We start from the raw sequence: 22,016 nt of genomic DNA on the forward strand, positions 1-22,016 counted from the left end.
GATTGTTTTTATGCAGGAAGGAACACCTTTCTCCACAAAAACAATACTCAATGGCAATTTGCTCCTTCTATGTGTGCTGCAAAATGAAGCACACATAGAAAGAGCAAAAAAACTAGGAGAAATGAAAGCATTTCTCCTAATTGTGCCACTCTAACGCCATCCCTGGGGTGATGTTAGATTTTGGCGCTGCTTCAGGTTTACAAACACTTGTAAATCTGGGGCAGCATCAAAATGCAATGGGTATTGCTGTGGAATACCTACAGCAACACCCATTTACACCCCTTCCATGCAAAGTGCTGTGTAAGAAGGGGCTGTATTTACAAGGTGGCGTTAAGCCTCAAAAAGTGGCTTACCGCCACCTTGCAGATATGGTGCAGTGCATAGCGTCACCGGTCCGTCACTTAAAGTGACACTCAGGTGGTGCTAGGGGCTCTTAAATATGTCACCTGGTTTGGTTTGTCAGGGAATGACATGGGTTTGCATAAGAACCACAGTTAGAATTGACTAAGATTTCAACAGACAGGACATCTGTCAATTGTGACGGATTAACGCATCCACCAAGTTCTTAATCAGTCCCGAAGTTTGTTGGAGAATAGGCAGTGGTCCACAGGACTATTGCCAACTTTCAAACAAAAGAAAAAAAGCTTTTTTTTAAAATGCAGCCCTGCTTCTCTCCAGAAAAAAGGGCTGCATTTGGAAAGGAGCTGACTTTACTTAAAACGTGACCCCTATGATGGTATACAATCATAGTGAGTCACAATTTACAACATACCTAATGAATATAGATGAGGTAGATAAGATTTTAACCCTCTGTGATTCCGAATTTTGTGAACGGACCTATTACTAATTAAGTCAGTTCACAAAATTCCTTTCCATTCACAAAATGTTGCTGTGTAATTTACTACTACTTTTTGCCAATGGAAATTCCATACATCAGGCCTCTAATTCTTTCTAGACCTGTAAATCTGTAAATTCTATTCTTTGATGTCAATAAATTATCTTCCTGTTGTAATTTGTTCAACAAGGTTTAAAACAATGTAATCTCAGCATTTATTGCTTGGGTTGGAATTTTTATATGGACTATCCAATTTGCAATCCCGATCCAACCTGAGCAATGTCAATATCCTTGGTACACTGAACCAACTAAGACTATGTAAGTAGTACTCTGCTGGTCACGCTAGACTTGAGGAAATGGTAGAGGATTAAGAGATGAAAACAGATACCCTTAATAGTATGACCATGCCTGTTTTTACTGCTGGTATAGCTTTCAAGTTCCAATTCACTAACCCTAATATGCCATAAATAGTTCTAGTCACAAACTCTATATTTCTGATTGTTTGTAAGAGGTTGAATCTTTGAAACATCCCACATCCCAGAGCTGAAATGTAATCATAGTCTCTATTATAAATGCAAGAGAGTACTTAAACTACAGCATGTGTCTATACCAATAACTACATTTCAGTTTCTTGCTTATACGAGCTTACTGAGTAAGTTGTGGATCAGTTTGCCTCTCTATCTGAGGGTCAAGCACTAAGGGGGTCATTCCAACTTTGGTGGGCGGTGGAGGCCGCCCGCCAAAGTTCCCCCGCCAGAAGATCGCACCACGGTCAAAAGACCGCGGCGGTCATTCTGGCTTTCCCGCTGGGCTGGCGGGCGACCGCCAAAAGGCCGCCCGCCCGCCCAGCGGGAAAGCACCAGCAACGAGGATGCCAGCTCCGAATGGAGCCGGCGGAGTTGCTGGTGTGCGACGGGTGCAGTTGCACCCGTCGCGATTTTCAGTGTCTGCCAAGCAGACACTGAAAATCAATGTGGGGCCCTGTTAGGGGGCCCCTGCAGTGCCCATGCCAGTGGCATGGGCACTGCAGGGGCCCCCAGAGGCCCCACGACATCCGTTCCCGCCAGCCAGGTTCTGGCGGTGAAAACCGCCAGAACCAGGCTGGCGGGAAGGGGGTCGGAATCCCCATGGCGGCGCTGCTTGCAGCGCCGCCGTGGAGGATTCCCTGGGGCAGTGGGAAGCTGGCGGGAAGCCGGCGGGAAACCGCCGGCTTCCCTTTTCTGACCGCGCCTTTACCGCTGCGGTCAGAATAGCCCCTGAAGCACCGCCAGCCTGTTGGCGGTGCTTCCTCCGTCCCCTACCCTGGCGGTCTCGGACCGCCAGGGTAGGAATGACCCCCTAAATGTGTGTAGTTACCTCTACGTTTTGGTCAACCAGTAAGTTGGCTGAAGAACACCTGATGATAAAGGCTTTAATTGGTTAAAAGTTGAAGTCCAATAGTCCCTGGCTATACTGTAACCCCTGAAACAGTTACCTCAGTGAGGATGAATAATTGCATCAGCAGCCTGGTAAGTGTCTTAAAATGGCAGTCTTTATTCTGCTCCATGCATGATAAATGTTCTCACTTAAGCTCTGTGGGTATTTTAAGGATTAGATAGTTCCCAGCATTTTGTTTTTGACGTAAAAGAATAGAATTACAATTTTGCATAATCACTGCATGGAGTGAAGACATTTTCAGTAAAAGTGTCACAAAAAATATCATGTGAAAATGTGATCTTTGAATCATTCTATATTTTTTTGCCTTCCTCCTCAATCCCCTTTTCATTGTTTATTTGTCTTATGTTGAAAGGAGTTGTGTAACATTATGGGTCAACAGGTCTCTAAGAACAGCCATCTCGGTCATGAGGCTATTCCAATGATCCCAGCCATGAGCCTCTTAGTCTGCAAGAAGCATGTTAGAGAGTACTAAACTTCCCTGTCTATTGGTCTCCTGAAAAGTAATAGCTTTTTCATAAGGACCCTTTGGACCCATGTTGGTTACCCCTGTTTTCAGCTTCATTTTATATTTCTTACTTCATGTGTTTTTGCTGCACTGCTTTTAGCAATGACATTTTGCGTGCATTTCTTCTATGATATTCTCCTAGGAATATCTGATACAAGTTGTTTGTTTAGTAAGTCTTTGCACAGCACGTAATCAGGAATTTCTGTTCAAGGCTAGGACCACTGTACACTACAACCTAGTTCTTGTATTGCCTATTCAGGAGACACCTTTTAACATCTATACACAGCATTCCAACACAGTATGGCTTTATTAAATAAAAGGTGCACTGACTTGGAAAGGGCAGAGGGCACTCCATCCACGACCGTCCTGAGACAAATGCTGTGTTCGAGATGCAACTCTGCTGGCACTAACCGACCAGCTCCCGAGAGGATTGCAGTCTACACCGCAGGCTGACTCCAGACACTGTATTCAGGTATAGGGGTAGGGCTAATCCCTTAGAACGGGCCAGGCAGAATGGTACATCCACCAAGCTCTCAGCATAGTTTTAGGATTAAGTAACAACATATAGAACCTCCATAACATGTTGAACACATTCAACATATTTGGATTATTCAATGTTTTTACCATGTTCATCATGTTGGTTACTTTCATTTGTTTAATCTGCCTAATTATCACAGCTTTTTTGCTTTATGAAAGTCTAGGGCCCTCATTATGACATTGGCGGTAAGTACCACTTACCGCCATGCTGACTGCCGCCAACATACCTCCACGGAGGCGGATCACAGCTACCCATATTATGACACACACATAGCAATCCGTCACTATACAGCCACACACACAAGTCCGCCAGCCCCAAGGTCAGTGATAAACTGACAGTAGCAAAACCCACACTGTTACACCAACAGAACTACGCTCACAACATTTTGGCCCACTGATCACCACGGTGGACATTCAATGGCGGTAAACCATTGGCGCTACATACCGCCACGCTCAAAATACACAAACACATACAAAACAACACCACATTGGACAATTCAAACTACTCACACCTGACACCCATACACACACCACACCCACACACCCACACACCCACACCACTATAAACCACACACCCACATTACCCACAACCCTTTATCATTACAAGCAAGTGCCACAAGAGAGATAGCAAGACCACAGACAAGACCACAGCCACACACCACCATCACTTATACACCACCCATGCACTTTACATCACATACCCCAACACATCACCCCACACACCCTCACCCACACCACTCACACTACACCTATGGCCACACAACGACACCCCAGATTCTCTGAGGAGGAGCTGAAGGTCAAGGTGGAAGAAATCATCCAGGTAGAGCCACAGCTATTCAGATCACAGGTGCAGCAGACATCCATTGCTAGGAAGATGGAGCTATGGCAGAGAATCGTGGACAGGGTCAATGCTGTGGGACAGCACCCCAGAACAAGGGATGACATCAGGAAGAGGTGGAACGACCTACAGGGTAAGGTGAGTTCCACAGCAGCAAGAAACTAACTAGCTGTACAGAGGACTGGTGGTGTACCCCCACCTCCTCCCCGACAACTAACAACATGGGAGGAGCAAGTCTTGGCAATCATGCATCCTGAGGGCCTGGCAGGAGTAGGAGGAGGACTGGACTCTGGTAAGTCAACTCTTTACTACTATCACCCCCCCACCTTCATGCCATCACAAACCCCCACCCTTACCCACACTCCCATCACTCCACCACCTCCTACAAACCCCACCATCACAACCAACCCCTCCCAATACCAAGCCCTGCATGCAACACGAATGCATGGACTCCCATCACAGACCTGCATGGACACCTATTACCACTGCATGCACACAGGAGAGAATCACCTAGCCCACCAAATAGCAACTCACACAAAGGCAAATCTGCCAGGGCAACAACAACCTTAAAGGGCAACACACCCATGCACAAGATGTCACACGCAGAAACAATAACTCTGCATTTACATCCCCACAGGTCCCCCACCTAACGTCACCGGAGAGAGGAGGTGCCAGCAACATCCAGTCCCCCCAGAAGAGGCCCACAGTGATGACAGAAGCTCTGGACACCTGGATCTGGACGACCAACCTGGCTCATCAGGAATCTCTGGACAGTCGGTTACCCAGGCACAGTCCCATACCACCACAGAGCCTCCCCCCTCAGGAAACACCACCACAGCACTCACCCAGCAGGCCCATACCTCTGTCCCCAGGACACGTCAATCAGCAGTGTGTCCACCACTACAGGGACCCCATGCCACCCCTCTAACACAGGACTATCAGGGACCTGGGGTCAGTGGCAGTGGGCACACGGTTCAGGGGACAGAGGCACAGGACAACAGGGAAGCCGGGAGGACTGCTGTGTGCCAAGGGGAGAACAGGCCCAGTGAACCGTATCTCCAGGAGGCCCTCACCAAGATCCTGGGAGCATACCACCATTCCCAGGAGATGATAGGCCACATACTGGACAAGTTGCAGGAGAACCAGCGGATGCAGGAGGGACAGTACCTTGGGATCAGGGAGGGCTTGAAGTCCATTAACACCACCCTGGTCTCCATTGGAGGGGTGCTGGCAGACATGGCCAACACTATGAGGGAGGCAGAGGCACACCACCGGCCCCCTACCACTAGCCAAACTGATGACCAGCCCTCTACCTAGTGGACAGGAGGTCCCGCCACAGGACCAACAGGCCACCAGCACCCTTCACCCTGCTGAAGGAGAACCACCTCGCAAACAGTCCCTGCAATCTAGGCAGAAGCCAGAGACTATTGCCAAGACCCCCACCAGGAAATAAGACTCTCCTTATTGTCACCTTTGTGTCCCAGCGAGTCACCCTGTCCACCTTGAACTGCCAATGCTGCTTTTCCTATGCTCCCTTGGACAATGCATCTGTGATCCACATAGACTGGACTCTATCCTGGACTTTCCTCCACCATCACCCCAGCCCATTGCACATCCCCCCTACTTATTAGCAGGAAAACACAAGCACCACACATCATCCCACAGGCACTCACACAAACACCATCGAGAATCAGACATACCAGCATCCACTGCCTCCACTGTGTCCCCCTCCTCCTCCTCATCCACCTCCCTCCCAGTAGCTTCTACACTCACACCTGCATGCAGTACATCCTCATCCACTACCACCATCATGCCTATCACTAAACGCCCCTCACTGGCAGTCACCACCCCATATCCATGCACACGTGCCTTGTGTCCTCTCCCACTGTGTCTGTGCCCCCTCCTCCCAAAGTACACAAACGCAAGCACTCAGACACCCAACAGCCATCCACCTCACAACAGCATTCAGCCAGGCACCTGCACCCAAAATAATCAGAGATACACCTCCTAAAATCACTTCCTCTTCCTCCACTGCCAAACCTTCACCCTCTTCCCGCCCCAATGTCCCTAAGAAGCTTTTCCTCTCTACCATTGACCTCTTCCCTACCACTCCCCCACCATGTCCTTCACGTCGGGCCAGGGTGGTCAAACCCAGGCGAGCACCTCAGCCACCCAGTAGAGGGCCACAGTATTGTCGACAGCTACTGCAGGTGGGAGAAGATCCCCAGTACTAGGCAGCCACACTGAAAGGGTGCCTGCACCAGCTGCATCTAGAAAGGGCAAGGAGGCACCACCAGCTGCATCAAGGAAGGACAAGGAGGCACCACCAGCTGCTACAGGGAAGGTCAAGGAGTCACCACCAGCTGTATCTAGGAAGGGCAAGGAGGCACCACCAGCTGCTACAGGAAAGGGCAAGGAGGCACCACTAGCTGCTACAGGGAAGGGCAGGGGCCTGGTGCTGGGACTCAGTAAAAGCCCCCACAAACAACCATGGTGGTTCAACCATCCGAGGCTGCAGGGGAAGTGCTGGAGCCTCCCACCACCACTGCCAGCACCGACACCTGCACCCCCACCAGCAGCCCCAGTGGGCAGCTGTCCGAGGCTGCAGGGGAAGGGCTGGAGCCACCCCCCACCACTGCCAGAACCACTGCCAGCACCGCTGCCAGAACTGCTGCCACCACCACCACCACCAGCAGCAGCAGCCCCAGTGGGCAGCCGTCTGAGGCTGCAGGGGAAGGAAGGGCTGGAGTCTCCCCCACCACTGCCAGCACTGCCACCTGCACCGCCACCAGCAGCAGCCCCAGTGGGCAGCCGTCCAAGGCTGCAGGGGAAGGGCTGGAGCCTCCCCCGCCACTGCAGGGGAAGGGCTGGATCCTCCCCCCCACCACTGCCCGCACCGACACCTGCACTGCAGCCAGCAGCAGCATCCCCAGTGGGCAGCTGTCCTAGGCTGCATGGGAAGGGCTGGAGCATCACCCCACCACTGCCAGCACCGACACCTGCATTGCCACTGCCACCACTGAGCAGCCGTCACTGGCGGCAGGCAGTGTGTAGTCCTGCATCCATGGGCTGTTGTGCGGCCTGGGCCCTGCAAATCCTGTGGGTCTGACACTCAGCTGAGAGACTGTGACCTTGCACTCCCCAAGATCTGCATCACTGGGCACAATGCCACCTGCAGAACCAGAGGAGAAGCCATCCACTCACCCTATCCTTCTCAGAATGCAGCACAGTGGGCGCAATGCCCCCTCCAGAACCAGTGGAAAAAGCCATCCACTCACTCCATCCTTCTCAGGATGAAGCACACCAGGCACAATTCCTTCTCTAGAACCAGAGGAGAAGCCATCCACTCACCCCATCCTTCCCAGGATGCAGCACACTGGGCACAATGCCCCCTCCAGAACCAGTGGAAGAAGCCATCCACTCACTCCAACCTTTCCAGGATGAAGCACACCGGGCACAATGCCCCCTCCAGAACCAGTGGAAGAAGCCATCCATCAGCCCATCCTTCCCAGGATGCAGCACACCAGGCACAATACCCCCTCCAGAACCAATGAAAGAAGCCATCCACTCACCCCATCCTTACCAGGATGCAGCACACCGGGCACAATTCCCTCTCCAGAACCAGTGGAAGAAGCAATCCACTCACCCCATTCTTCCCAGGATTCAGCACACTGGGCACAATGCCCCCTCCAGAACCAGTGGAAGTAGCCACCCACTAGAGAGACTGTGGCCTTGCACTGTCAGGACCAAGCAGTGGGCAAATCACCCACTTGAGAGATTGTGGCCTTGCACTCCCCAGGAGCAAGCAGTGGGCATGTAGCCCCATCTAGGACCAGTGGCGTTGTACCATTTTCCTGCTGGGGTGCCCCCATTCCGTGTCCCCCTGAGGTGCCTGTGTATTTTTGACCTGATGACCCTATAGTGTTCTCTCCATGTTGTTGCAGGAGTGAGGTGGGGCCTTGACCTATGTGATGTGGCCCTGTGGCCCACTGACATTGAGGACTAGGCAGTGTCCCTACATTTGTAAATATGTATACATTTGGATTTTGATGGACTTATTCTTAGTATTTTTTCATATTACACTCAGTTTCTTCAAATCATTTTGTCCTTGCATTATTCCTGGGGGTTACGGGGAGAATATGTAATGTTACTGCATCTGTTTGTGTATATGGTGTTGGGGGTGGTGCATGTTGCATGTGTGTGTCACTCTCTTTTTCCTCCCCCCTCCCTTGTGTGCTAGGCAGCAGTACTCACCGTGGTCATCTTCGCCGGCGTTGATGTTCAAAATGCAGCAGAAGGTAGATGAGCATGGGGAATATGTGCAACGCGGGCTCCATGGCGTTGTGGTTGTTCCCTGAGTCTCCACAGGTGAGTCCTTTGACCTCTGAGATCTGTTTCTGCCCCAGAAAAGGTGGCGGATAGGCCGGTCATAATAGTGTGGACGATACATTGTCTTCTGTCTAGCTGTTGGCGGTTACTGCTGTGGTGCTTGTCTATTCTGATTTGGTGGTAGGTGTGTTAAAGTGGCTGTTTGAGTGGTTTCTGCCGTGGTCATAATTCCATTTTTGTTACCGCCGGCCTGTTGGCGGTATTACCGCCGCTTTATCACCGACCTCCAGGGTTGTAATGAGGGCCTATGTTTGTTTACATTTTTTTATTGAAAACTTATTTTGTATCTCTCTTGTGTTTCGCCTTGGCTTGCATGGGTCACAGAATGAAAGGATGAGCTCTGTTTCCATGACTTCCCTATGGAGTTAGAGTGTCATGTTCAGGTTGCCACAGTCACATTCCACCCCAGTAGGTTCAGGGGTTCAGATGAGGCACTGTGAGGTTGCCAGGAATGGGGCCAAGATGGTTTGGATAGACGTAGGCTCCCAAATTCTGAAGTTCTGCAATCTTAAATAAGCAGTCCTATTATCTTAGTAGGGACTGTATAACAAGGTACCAAACATATTAAGTTCAGGTAGTTACTTAATCCACCTAGACACCTGGTTATTGTGGCCAGTGGACATAAATGGGTGTCATGCACATTTTATAAGCTCCTTGCAGGGTTTTAAAGCAGCAGACCAGACCTTCATTATATCGAGACACAATACACATGGGTTGTCACTACTTACAACATAGGGAAATTATGTCAGCAATGATTACAACATTCCACTTTGTCGTCCGTAAAATATCACCTCTCTCTCCTCTCTGATAACATGGTTTATGATAGAAATGGGGTCTCTAGTTTGCAGTGAGTTCAAACACTGTTCAAGTAGGGGGCCTTCATTGTAGGCAGGGTAAGGGAGATACACAGCTCAGATAACCCCTGCTCACCCCATTAGTAGCTTGGCACAAGTAGTCAATGTGTAATATTTTTTGTACAAACACACACAGTAACACAGTGAAAACACCACAAAAGTGCTCAACAGCAGCTGAAAGATAGCCAACATTTAACTGAGTAAAACAAGACCAACATGACAAAAATGCAACATACACATCCAAAGATACAAATGTACAAAGATTAAACTTCAACATAGTGCTTGGAAACACAATAGCTCCAACTGGGGCTATTGCAACGTCATTGACGGAGTTGTTCCCAACAATCCAATGCCACTCACGAGAAGGGCGATGCTAGGACCCCTCTGGTACAGTACCTTTGGCAAACGAGGAAACAAGCCAGTCCACTGAGTCGGGAAGGTGAGGCATCGCTGGATACTGTGTGGTGATGGTTCCTTACTGCAGAGCAGGGGAGGTGATGCAATGTTGGTGCTAGGTGTCAGTTTTTGACGATCCGAAAGGGTCGATGAATCAGGTAGGTCAAGATGCGATGGATGACCTCATGGGGTCGCAGTCACGCCATGGGGCTTCAGGTGCCGCAGTGAAGTCAGGTGTCACAGATGTCAGTGACACAGTACTTCGGGATGCACAGAGTTGCGGAACTTCAGCAAGGCTGTGGTGGCATCTGGCCTGTGGTGGCGTCTGGCCTGTGGTGTTGGCCTCGGCTTCAGGTTGCAGGCAGTGGTGCAGGATCGTGCAACAATGCCGGTTCTGTAGTTGTCCGGATGTGGGGTGCCTAGATCTTCTTGTTTTCTCACCTGAACTCACTTCCAAGGGCCCAGGAACTGAATTGGCAGCCCTTGGCAAGTCTAGGACCTCCACAGGTGTACCCAGGTGCTGGCTGGTGAAGTCTTTTATTTCCCTGAGACATCTTACAGGAGGCAAGCTCAGTACAGGCCTTTGTAGTAACTTCACAAGCAGGATTTCAGAAAGCAGAGTCCAGTCCTTTCCCTCTTAAGGCAGAAGCAGCAGCAGGCCAGCACAACAAAGCAACAGCCAGAGTGGCAGGTCCTCCTCAAGCATCAAACTCTTCTCCTTGGCAGAAGTTCCTTTTGATCAAGAAGTAATCTAAAAGTCTGCATTTTTGGGTCCTCTACCTATACTAATTTCTATCTTTGAAGTAGGCAAGCTTCAAAGGAAAGTCTCAGTTGTTCACAAGAGCCTGCCTGGCCCAGGCCTGGCCCCAGAACTCTCCAGGGGTCAGAGTCTGAACTGTGGAAAGGCACTCCCCACTCTAGCCCAGGAGACTCATCAGTATATGCAGTTCACTCCTCAGCTCCCTTTGTATCACTGTCTAGAGGGAATTAACAAACAGCCCAACTGTCAGTCTGACCCAGACGTGGATTCCACAGGCAGACAGAGGCACAGAATGGTTAAGCAAGAAAATGTCCACTTTCTAAAAGTGGCATTTTGAAACTGACAATCTAGAAACCAACTCTACCAAAAGATGTACTTTTAAATTGAGAGTTCAGAGACCTCAAACTCCAGATCTCTGTCTGCTCCTAATAGGAAACTGCACTTAAATGATATTTAAAGGCAGTCCCTATGTTAACCTATGGGAGAGATAGTCCTTGCAATAGTGAAAACTGAATTTGGCAGTATTTCACTATAAGGACATATAAAACACACCAGTATATGTCCTTCCTTTTAAATACACTTCACCCTGCCCATGCGGCTACATAGGGCCTACCTTAGGGGTGATTTATACATACTAAAAGGGAAGGTTTAGGCCTGGCAAGTGGGCAAACTTGACAGGTTGAATTGGCAGTGCCAGACTGCACACACAGACACTGCAGTGGCAGGTCTGAGACATGTTTACAAAGCTACACATGTGGATGGCATGATCAGTGCTGCAGGCTCGAAAGTAGCATTTGATTTACATGCCCTGGGCACCTCTAGGGCACTATAATTGGACTTTCTAGTAAATCATATATGCCAGTCATGGATAAGCCAATCACCAATATAATTTAGACAAAGAGCATATGCACTTTAGCACTGGTTAGCAGTGTTATAGTGCACAGAGTCCTAAAACCAATGAAAACAGGCCAGAAAAAATAACAGTAAGGAGGCAAAACGTTTGGGGGTGACCTTGCAAAAAGAGTCAGGTCCAACACAATCCCCCTCCAACCTAAAGCCAGGGGAGACCAAGCTATATCTTGATGGAATTCCCTGATTGGGGGGATAAAACATGAGCCTGGCCCACAAAAGCAGCATTGCATTCAACTTCTACGCCTTCCTGAACCTAGTTGGATCCCCAGTCCATAATCTCAGGGCCCAATAAGCTAACCCATAGGAAATCCTTCTCACCTATGGACCCCATTTCAGCATATAACCTTACTTGGCAGCATATAACCTTACTTGGCTTAAAGATGTATCCCAGTAGGCAGACAGTACCACCATTCCACCCTCAGGTGTGACTTCTATTCCCAAACCAAGGACAACTGTGTCCACAAGGATAGCAACCCACAGTGGCCACTGACAGTTGTCGGGGATAAGATCTAAGCCTCTGCCCTTCCAGGGCTCTCTAGACGCTGTGGTTTTTCAGAGTGGGGTGCGGTAGCCCCAGGTGACTGGCACCTTTTGTCCACTCTTCCCCTACCAGTTCAGGTGTGATATCCTGAGACTGGCACTCCGGTTCAGGGTCTTCACCCTTAGGCTGGACAGAGGCCAGGGGTGAGTCCTTCCTCCCACTGCCCTCCTCTTCAGGGTTCTGTACCCTTTTTTTGGGAGCAGTACTCCAGACTGTCAGCACGCTGGTCCCAGCTGACCTGCACAATTCTCCCACCAGTGCAGGGACACTACACTGTAACTGGTCTCCCAATGCAGGGGCTGTACCCTTGGATTGAATCAGGGTCAGAGGTGAGTCTCTCCCTTCTCTGCCCCTCTTCCAAAGTTCTGCACCCACCCTTTCAGGGAGACTACCCCCAGAAGATAACTTTGTAGGGACATTGTTAGCAGTCACCCCTCCTTCCAGGTCACACACAGGTGGGAGAAATTGGCCTTGCAATACGAAAAGCAAATTTGACAGTATTTCACTATGTGGACATGTAGAACACACCAGTAAATGTCCTACCTTTTAAACACACTGCACACTGCCCATGGGGCTACCTTAGGGATGCCTTACATGTACTAAAAGGGGCAGTTTGGGCCTGGCAAGTGGGTACATGGAAGTTTAAAACTGCACACATACACACTGCAGTGGCAGGTCTAAGACACGTTTACAGGGCTACTCATGTGGGTGGCACAATCAGTGCTGCAGACCCACTAGTAGCATTGGATTTACAGGCCCTGGGCACCTCTAGTGTACTTTACTAGGAACTTACTAGCAAAGCAAATATGCCAATCATGGACAAACCAAACACCAATACAATTTAGACGGAGAGCATATGCACTTTAGCCCTGGTTAGCAATGATAAAGTGCCCAGAGTCCTAAAGGTAATAAAAACGGGGCACAAAAAAATAGGAGGAAGGAAGCAAAATGTTTGGTGATGACCCTGCAAAAAGGGGCAGGTCCAACAGTTTACAAGACTTCTTGTTGGGTTCTAGTTAACCACACTCCAAAAGATTTGTGTACGTCATTTACAATGGAATCTGGAAGCTTTTCCAAATGGAAGCTTCTGCTTGACTAAGGCGAATAGGTCACGCTAATTAGGAAAAAACATTGTCTGTTGTTGATAATGCATTGAATACACGCCTATTTACATACTAAACAGCATTGTGTCCTTTGCAATCAACATCCTACAAAATGGCATGTCTTGTTTACAGCATGTACAATGTTAGCTTAGGTCTATAATGCAGCTGAATTGGACATTGAAAGTTCTCAAAGCACATGCCCTGGAATCAACAGATTTATTCTTGCCCTTTAATCTAACACACAAACAACAGATAATGGCAAAGAAGGATTCAAGATACACAGTTCTTAACATACACAAATTAGAAAAGTTGACTTTCACAGTTGCAGAAACACTGTGAGCAGTATGGTTAACACATGGAGTTATCTCTCTGCCAATTTCCACATTTTAGTTTACATCATGTTTGAAACATTTTCCAGTAGTCAGATTTGAGGCGTTTGGGGTGAATTATATACACGAGGTGTGGGAATTACCTTTCTATTGCAAATATGAGAGGGGAAAAGAAAACTTAATCAGTGGAAGTGATTGTGAAACTTCTGTAAGCCACTCAATGATTTATGAACAGGTGACATTGCACAGAAAATCTAATGAGTCCATGACAAATCTGGCATGTGATCTGAAGGGAGTTCCAGCCTCCTTGATTCAGCCAGTGTTTCTGTTACTTTTGAACTAAAGTTACTTGATGCTGAATGATCAAGGATGTTGTGGGATGAGAGCAGGTGTCCCTTTTGTGGTTTCTGTTTTTCAAATAGTTACTTGCTGTGGTAACGTACTTTTTCCCAACCGTATGAGATTGGGGTAGTGAGTTTGTGGCCTTCCATTCCTATCTTTAATTTTAACTTCGATTAGCTCAGCAGATTGAAAGCACTATTGCTTCAGAAACACCTGGCGTTTACATCTCCATGTGAAACCTTCGAACTGCAAGGTCGTCCTTTCAGCACCAACTTTCCAAGGCATTTCGGTGAAATTGTGCGTCGCATATTTAACGCTTCTAACACCACAGGTGTTGTACACTTTTTAAGGCGATTGGGTCTGTTTTTTTCAGCACCTTCTAGACAGTTTTTGGAGTGATTCCAATTTTTATACACTCCTTGTTATTGAGTGTATTTGAAGGTATACCCCTTGTATCATCCTTAGTTGATGGTATTTTGCTACTTCTCTTTATTATCCACAATGGACGTCCCATTTCAAAGCCGAACGGTGATGGAATTATAGCACCTCTTTAATGCATGATACAGTACTGTAGTGCACCTTTGTGGGAGGAACTAAATGACAACTGGTGTTTGTCTTTCCAGGCACTATGGTTCTAGTGTGTGCTATGTGTGTTCCATTGTCTTTGATGTCCTTTTGAGTGTGCACTGGATGTGTGTCTTGCAATGTAAATGGTATCATCTGCGGACATGAATCTGCTAATGTTCCCATTGAGTGCTCATTTATATGAGACTATGATTGCTTCGTAATTCCTTTTATGATCCCTCTTATATTGATATGGATGCTACAGCTCCATGATTCCTTTCTTCTGGCTCCCTCATTGAGGCATTGCATAGGGTGTCACTTCCTTGATGGAGTTTCAGGCTCCAGATCATGTCTTTTCCTTTGACTTACTAACTGAGGCCCTGGGATGTCTGTCATCTGTGGATACAGGATGCATTCTGGATTTTTTTACCCCTAACATTGGGTAAACTTCATGTCTGCCTCCATTGACCTTTGAATTTGGCCCTTGTTTTTGAAGCAAATTGACATGTTTTTATTGGTTCATTTGTATGGCTTGTTTGCTCTGTTTGTTGGTGTGAGCATTGTAATCCTTTGGTCCTTTAGTGTTTTATACAGTATAGTTTTTAGAATCTAGTTATTAGAATCTGTCTTTCTCACTGGCTAGGGGAGGATGCTGTGTGGACCATTTGAACCTCAGTTGGTTCCTCATGTTTATAGCTTCATTTTAGCTCCACTTCTTTTCGCAATGGCATTTTTCACACATTTCTTGTATGATATTATTCTAGTAATATGTGGTATGAGTTGCTTGTTTAGTTAGCCTTTGCACAACATGTAATCAGTACTTTCTGTTCAAGGCTAGCAACATTGTACATTATGGTGGTCATTACAACCCTGGCGGTCGGTGTTAAAGCGGCGGTAAGACCGCCAACAGGCCAGCGGTAAAAAAATGAAATTAGGACCGTGGCCTAAACCGCCAACATAGACAGCCACTTTAACACTCCGACCGCCACGGCGGTACAAACAAACACCGCCAACAGACAGGCAGAGGACAATGTACCGCCCACACTATAACAACCTACCAATCCGCCACCTTTTCCGGGGCGGATTATCCGCGAACAAAAACACGGCAGAAACAGGACTTCAAAGGGAAAACGCTCACCTCTACACACCCCACGAGGAACCAGGATGCCATGGAACCAGAGCTCCACATTTTTCCAGCCTTTATCTTCTTGCTCCTCTACCAGGAGCACGAACGCCGGCGGCGAAGACCACGGTGAGTACTGCACCTACGACACAGGGGAGGGGGGAGGAAAAAACAGTGACACACACACACGCAATACGCAACACTCCCACCCCCACCCTCACCCTCACCCACTACAACACTCACACAAGTACATGTTGATACATTACAGTTACACCCCCAACCCCCCTGGAAGAATTCAAAGACAAAAGGAAATGAAGTGAACGATTGTAATATATTAAAATTCAGTATTAAAAAAATAATATACATACACTATTTACAAATATATACACCAATAATATTAGTCCAAGGTATTCACCCTTAAAGTCCGTGGACCACGGGGCCCACAATGCATGGGCGAGGCCCACACAAGATACCCAAACAAAACGGAGAGAACACTGCAGGGGCATCAGATAAAAATAAAACAGGCACCTCAGGGGGGAGGGAAAGGGTGGGCACCTCAGCCAGTTGAGTGCACTACGCCAAATCCACGAGGTGGACCCATGCCCACTGTTCAATCCTGGGGAGTGCAAAGCCACAGTCTCTCAAGTCTCTACAGTGGGTGGTTTGCCCACTGTTCAGTCCTGGGGAGTGCAAAGCCACATTCTCTCAAGTGGATGTCAATCTCCACTGGTTCTGGAGAGGGCCCTGTGCCAGAGTGCTTCAACCTACCAAGGACAGAGATAGTGGATGCATCTCTCCACTGGTTCTGGAGGGGGCCTTGTGCCCAGAGTGCTTCATCCTGCCAAGGACAGAGGTAGTGGATGTGAATCTCCACTGGTTCTGGAGGGGGCCTTGTGCCCAGAGTAATTCATCCTGCCAAGGACAGAGGTAGTGGATGTCTTTCTCCACTGGTTCTGGAGGGGGCCTTGTGCCCAGAGTGCTTCATCCTGCCAAGGACAGAGGTAGTGGATGCATCTCTCCACTGGTTCTGGAGGGGGCCTTGTGCCCAGAGTGCTTCATCCTGCCAAGGACAGAGGTAGTGGATGTGAATCTCCATTGGTTCTGGGGAGGGCCTTGTGCCCAGAGTGCTTCATCCTGCCAAGGACAGAGGTAGTGGATGTGAATCTCCACTGGTTCTGGAGGGGGCCTTGTGCCCAGAGTGCTTCATCCTGCCAAGGACAGAGGTAGTGGATGTCTTTCTCCATTGGTTCTGGAGGGGGCCTTGTGCCCAGAGTGCTTAATCCTGCCAAGGACAGAGGTAGTGGATGTCTTTCTCCACTGGTTCTGGAGGGGGCCTTGTGCCCAGAGTGCTTCATCCTGCCAAGGACAGAGGTAGTGGATGTGAATCTCCACTGGTTCTGGAGGGGGCCTTGTGCCCAGAGTGCTTCATCCTGCTTGTGGCGGCCTCAGTAGCGTCAGAGCTTTTGGCGCTTATGGGCCTGCGGTGCTTGTGGCGGCAGTGCCTTTGGCAGTGGTGCTTGTTGGGGCAGTGTCCTTGGCAGCGGTGCTTGTGGGGGCGGTGTCCTTGGCAGCGGTGCTTGTGGCGGCGGTGTCTTTGGCAGTGGTGCTTGTGGCGGCGGTGTCCTTGGCAGCGGTGCTTGTGGCGGTGGTGTCCTTGGCAACGGTGCTTGTTACGGCGGTGTCCTTGGCAGCGGTGTGGCAGCGGTGCTTGTGGCGGCGGAGTCCTTGTCAGAGGTGCTTGTGGCGGCGGTGTCTTTGGCAGCGGTTCAGCTTCTGGCTGTCCTGTCTTGGACAGCGGGGCTGCTGCTGGCCGGCTCCTTGACAGTAGGGCTGCTGCTGGCGGTCCTGTCTGGGGCAGTGGGGCTGCTGCTGGTGATCCTGTCTGGGGCAACGGGGCTGTTGGCGGTCGCCTCCTGGGCAGCGGGGCTGCTGCTGGCGGTCCTGTCTGGGGCGGCGGGGCTGCTGGCGGTCACCTCCTGGGCAGCGGGGCTGCTGCTGGCAGTCCTGTCTGGGGCAGCAGGGCTGCTGGCGGTCACCTCCTGGGCAGCGGGCTGCTACTGGCAGTCCTGTCTGGGGCAGCGGGGCTGCTAGCGGTCGCCTCCTGGGCAGCGGGGCTGCTGCTGGCAGTCCTGTCTGGGGCAGCAGGGCTCCTGGCGGTCCTATCTGGGGCAGCTGGGCTGCTGGTGGTCGGCTCCTGGGCAGCGGGGCTGATGGCGGTCTTCTCCGCTGTGCTGATCTTCCCAGACTTGCAGGTTTTCTTGTGCCCCTTACCCACCTTAGAAGGTGTCGCAGCTGACTCCACTCTCCCAGCTGTACCCCTGGTAGTGGCTTTGGTGGCTGTTGCCTTCCCCCTCTCCCGCTGGGCACTGGCCAACTTTTGATGCTTGACAGTTGGGGGACTGTCCGTGCTGTGGCTCCTTGCCACACTGCCTGCCCTGCTGCCTGGTGCACTCCAGAATCCGGTGACTACTGGCACCACTGGTCCTGCCGATATTGTGGCTGAGGTGCTAGTTTGGGACCTGGAGAGTCGGGCCCTAGGAGACTGGTGAGGGAAAGAGGTCAAGGGTGGCCAGGAAAAGTTTCTTAGAAACACTGGGACGGGTAGATGGAGGGGCTTTGGGAGTGGAGGAAGAGGTTGTGGTTGTAGGAGGTGTCCATTTGGCGAGTCTGGGTGAAGGTGCATGCGCTGGAGGCTGTCATGAGGTTGATGGCTGCTGCATGGATGTGTGGCTGTGTTTGTGTACATTGAGAGGTGGCCTCACAGACACACTGGGAGAGGACACAGGGGATGTGTGAACGTTACTGGGGGTGGTGACTGCACGTGAGCGGTGTGTGCTGGTGATGGAAGTAGTGGCTGAAGATGTAGTGCATGCAGGTGTGAGTGGAGACGAGACTGGGAGGAAGGAGGGAGATGAGGAGGAGGGGGACAAAGTGGAGGCAGTGGATGTTGGTATGTCTGCATGTATGTGATGCTTGCGTGAGTGCCTGTGGGATGTGTGGTGCTTATGTTTGCCTGAGCTTCCTTTGTGTGTTGAGGTGTGTGCATGCTAGTCTGATGGTGTACTTGGGATAGACTGAGGTACAGGGGATTGGGTCTGGGTGGAGGAATTTGGAGGGGAGAGGCTAGAGACAGGGACAATGGCTGCCATCAGTGCTGAGGCCAGAGTCTGAAAAGCTCGCTGAAGAGCTGTCTGACCAGAATGAATGCCCTCCAGGAATGCATTGGTTTGTTGCAACCATCCAGGGTGCCTCTCTACACCCTGGATGGCATTAAAAAAGGTAGACTGCCCAACTGTGAGGGACCTGAGGAGGTCAATGGCCTCCTCACTTAGGGCAGCAGGGGTGACAGGGTCAGGGACTGAGGTGCCTGGGGCGAAGGAGATGCCCACCCTCCTGGGTGAGCGGGCACAGGGCAAAGGCTGAGGGGCTGCTGGGATGGCGGTGCTGGATGGGGGGTGGTGGCTGTACCTGTAGATTCGGGGGGGGGCTGATGGGCCCGCCACCACAAGGGAGCTCCCATCAGAGGACGAGTCCATATCACTGGTGTCAGCTCCAGTCCCCGCCGTGGAGCTCCCCTCGCCCTCCGTCCCACTGGTGAAATCAGACTCCGTAGTGTCGCCCTCCAGGGCCATGTGGGATGCAGCTCCCTCCTGCTCCGGTGCCACTGCTCCTCCGCCTGATAATACTAATGCACACAAGTACAGGGAGACCACAAAAAAGGGGGGAAGACAGAAGAAAGACATGTTGAGTGCATGCATTACCGCTACCGTTGGCGGACACGACAGACACAGACGCCCCCTGCACAGATAGAAAATGCCGGTCACGTCTGCGGTGGTGCGTACCATCACCGCCGGCGTACATCGTCATTGGCTCCTGGGACCCATAGCGTCCAATGTTAACCAATGCAGAATTGTGACGCGGTCTTCGACCGCCTATGGCGATGGTGTACAACGCCAGCGCAGTTACCTCACATCCCACTGTCCCACTTTACAGGTCAGGCAGCCGCCATTTCAGGGGCCCACATGGCTTTATTTTTAACTGCGTCACACATACCTAGGCCTTGGCTCAACACTCGTACAGGCAAATCTCGGGTTATACATAGTTTTCTGAGTAAGCTGTGTTTACGTACCTCTGAGTAGGTTGACTCTGTGCTCACTGTTGTCCTCCATAGGCACTGTCCGCTGGGACATGTGAGGAGATGGCGGCATCCTCCGGTGTATAGACCGCTGGTGGACCTGTCGACAATGGAGGAAAGACATGTAATCATCACCTACAGGCTTGATCGTGCCACAATCCTGGAACTGTGGGCCCAGTTGGAGCCAGACCTGATGTCAGCTATCCACCATCCCACAGGAATCCCCCCTCAAGTGCAGGTGCTGTCAGTACTCCATTTCCTTGCAAGTGGGTCTTTTCAAACTACAGTGGCCATAGCATCAGGGATGTCCCAGCCTATGTTTTCCAACGTGTTGCCAGAGTGTTGTCTGCCCTGCTGAAACTCATGCAGAGCTAGACCGTTTTCCCTCTGGTGGAGGATTTGCCTACAGTGAAAGGTGACTTCTATGCCCTGGGACATATCCCCAACATCATAGGTGCCATTGATGGGACACATGTGGCCTTGGTCCCCCCCGCAGCAGTGAACAGGTGTACAGAAACCAGAAGAGTTACCATTCGATGAATGTGCAGATGGTGTGTTTGGCAGACCAGTACATCTCCCATGTTAATGGAAAATTCCCTGGCTCAGTGCATGACGCTTACATCCTGCGGAATACCAGCATCCATTATGTGTTAGGTCAACTCCAGAGGCACTGTGTGTGGCTACTAGGTGAGCACCTGGAACCAAATGATTGGGAATAGTTGTCTGTGTCTGGTGATATCCCTAAGAGTTAGTGTGTGTCCAACAGTTGTCCCTCGCCATTTGCAGGTGACTCTGGTTACCCCAACCTTTCATGGCTACTGACCCCCGTGAGGAATCCCAGGACAAGGGCAGAGTAACGCTACAATGAGGCCCATGGGCGAACTAGGAGGATTATAGAACGGACCTTCAGCCTCCTGAAGGCCAGGTTCCGGTGCCTACATGTGACTGGTGGTTCCCTATTCTACTCACCAAAGAAGGTGTGCCAGATCATCGTGGCCAGCTGTATGCTTCACAACTTGGCTTTGCGACAAAAGTGCCTTTTCTGCAGGAAGATGGTTCAGATGGAGGTGTTGTGGCAGTTGTGGAGCCTGTGGACAGTGAAGACGAGGAAGCAGAAGAAGAGGACATCGAAAACAGGAACTCTGTGATCCTGCAATACTTCCAGTGAGACACAGGTAAGAAGACAAACCTGCCTACTACATGTACTTTAACACTACTACCCCTCTACTGTCTGTCTTTTTCACCCAGTGTATGGTCACTGAGTTGTCACTTTCCTTTACGATTTCACAGATGTGGGTCCCACTGTGTGACATCTGCTTTGTTTCCTCATGGACTAGAACTGTGTGACATAGGTATGTTGACATTGCAATTGAAAGAGCATTTTGTCACTGTAATTGCTAATACACTAATTCGAAATCACAGACAGACTCCTGATTGTTTTGTGCTGTAAGGGTGTTTATTAAAGTGTTCAATATTGGAGGGGGTTGTAAACAGGTGAGGGGTGATGGTGGAGGAATGTCCATGGCAGTTTCCAGTCTATTGCTCTCACAGGTGCATTGTCCAAAGGGGCATAGGAAGTGGAGCTGGGGCAGTTTGAGGATGGACAGGGTGACAAGGTGGGACAAAAGGATGACATTCAGGGTAGTCTAATTTCTTGGCGGGGGTCTTGGCATAGTTCTCTGTCTTTGTCCTGGATCTCCTGGATTTGCGGGGTGGTTCTCCCTCTGCAGGGGGTGGGGTGCTGGTGTGGTGGTCCTGTGGCGGTGCCTCCTGTCCACTAGCGCCGGCGGAGGTGGTGGGCAGTTCATCATCCAGACTAGTTTCTGGGGCCCCTTGTTGTGCCACAGTGTCCCTCCTGGTGTTGAGGACTTCCTTCAGCACCCCTATGATGGTGCCCAGGGTGGAATAGATGGATCTGAGTTCGTCCCTGAAGCCCAAATACTGTTCCTCCTGCAGCCGCTGGGTCTCCTGAAACTTGGCCAGTACCGTTGCCATCGTCTCCTGGGAATGATGGTAGGCTCCCATGATGTTGGAGAGGACCTCGTGGAGAGTGGGTTCCCTGGGCCTGTCCTCCCCCTGTCGCACAGCATCCCTCCCAGTTCCCCTGTTTCCCTGGGCATCTGTCCCATGAACAGTGTGCCCACTGCCACTACCCCCAGGTCCCTGTTGTTGTTGGGGTGGTGGGTTAGCCTGGGTTCCCTGTAGTGGTGGACACACTGCTGCTTGGCGTGTCCTGGGGACTGAGGTATGGGTCTGCTGGGTGGGTGCTGTGCTGCTGTTACCAGAGGGGGGAAGCTCTGTGGTGGCCTGTGACTGCGTCAGGGAACCGACTGTCCCGAGGTCCCAGATGGGCCGGGCTGGTCATCTAGATCCAGTTGGACAGAGCTGCTGTCATCACTGTGGGCCTCTTCTGTTG

The sequence above is a fragment of the Pleurodeles waltl genome, chromosome 10, assembly GCF_031143425.1.
Source record: "Pleurodeles waltl isolate 20211129_DDA chromosome 10, aPleWal1.hap1.20221129, whole genome shotgun sequence".
Taxonomy (NCBI): domain Eukaryota; kingdom Metazoa; phylum Chordata; class Amphibia; order Caudata; family Salamandridae; genus Pleurodeles; species Pleurodeles waltl.